The sequence below is a fragment of the Pinus tabuliformis genome, chromosome 2_2 (assembly GCF_031772625.1).
Source record: "Pinus tabuliformis cultivar Carrire ecotype Pingquan chromosome 2_2, CPIR1, whole genome shotgun sequence".
Taxonomy (NCBI): Eukaryota; Viridiplantae; Streptophyta; class Pinopsida; order Pinales; family Pinaceae; genus Pinus; species Pinus tabuliformis.
The window spans coordinates 1,108,577,800-1,108,579,376 of record NC_142300.1 but is presented as its reverse complement, the minus strand read 5'-3'; positions in this window follow the sequence as shown (position 1 = coordinate 1,108,579,376).

Sequence of the window (1,577 nt, the reverse complement as noted above, 5' to 3'; positions counted from 1 at the left end):
ATTCTAATGGATGGTAGTTTTATACTATTGATAATGATTGTTAAAATCATGGTAGAATGATCATAGAATTGTAACAATTAGATTTATATTCAAGATCTTTTGTTTACCGTGGTTAAGTCTTTAATGTGATTAGTAATTATGGTACATGGTAAAACTGAATTCCCTAACTTGATGGATTGAGTTATGTGACAAAGAATTAATGTTGTTATCATGATTCTTGAAGTATAACCCTTGATGAAACACTGGTGTCATGATGTAATGGTGAAGTAGCTGATGCTAACATATATGACCATCATAAATATGTGATATAGCATGAATTTACGATCTAATAGACCTGTGGATGCATGACAATATTATAGACGGTTTGATGACTTGAATGAATATTACTAAAGTGGCTTCCCATTCATAGGGAGGATCTCTCCATAAGGTCCTTAATCCTATTATCATTTGCATTATATGTATAGAAGATTCCTTATTTTTGAAGTAAAATTTATAGACATGAATAGATAAATATATGATATTTTTGGTCTGGAAAAAAGGTTATGGTCTAAGAAGAAAGATTTTTCCTTAATCTAAACCTCAACTACGTGGAAGAAAGCCTACGGGTGTGACTATAGCCTCTCAACCACATGGAAGAAGGTATATGGATACAGTTATGCTTGTAAAGCACAAAAGTGAAGTTGTTTGTAAGATTACTACACACCAATTTCAATTATGATGCACCTCTCACTAAAATCTTAAATTAAAATACCCCAAATTTATAAAAAAATTGACCCAATAAGAAAACAAAAAAAAACAACAAAATGCAAAGAACAGGCCAAAGAAATCCCCAAGCTAGAATGCAAATCACTCCAAAAGCGTATCAACTAGGAAGTCAATACTAAAAATAAAAACCAAAACACTCAAGCAATCAAACAAGAAATAAAAAATGAAAAAGGAAGGTAATTTAAACATGTTATGGTTTTAGCACAATGGAATAACTAAGGCCAATGTTCTACAAAGTTAAAAACTAGACCCTAGAGGCAGGAAGGCCTAATTAAGGTCAAATGAAAGTGATATAAAGCAATAAAAACAAACTAAAATGAAATTTTCTAGATGACAACTACAAAACCAATCACAACACCACCAATTGTGACAAAAACAAGCAAGAAAGAGAAAAGATCACCTGAAAGCAAGCAACAATACCACACAAAGGTAACTAGAAACCAAAAATGAGACATGAAAGAGATCGAGATAGTCACCAAAATCATCCTAACAAATACTAAGATGAGATCTAAAAATGATAACTCTAGTTCTTAACCAAAACACACAAGAAATCCTCAAGAGAACCTTGATAGAAATCAGCAGGTAGTAGCAACAAAAACCAATAGATCCAACAGATCCCCAATATATGAGCAAAAACTAAGAAGATCAATGCCCCAAATAAGACAAAAACATTCTCCTTGTGAAGGAAAAAAAAAAATAAGGAAATCACACAACATAAAATGGATATTGACCAGATCTAACTAATAAATAGAGAGCTCAGATAGATCAAGGAGAAAGGCAAAAATTTCTGATGACCAAAATAATTTTTTCAA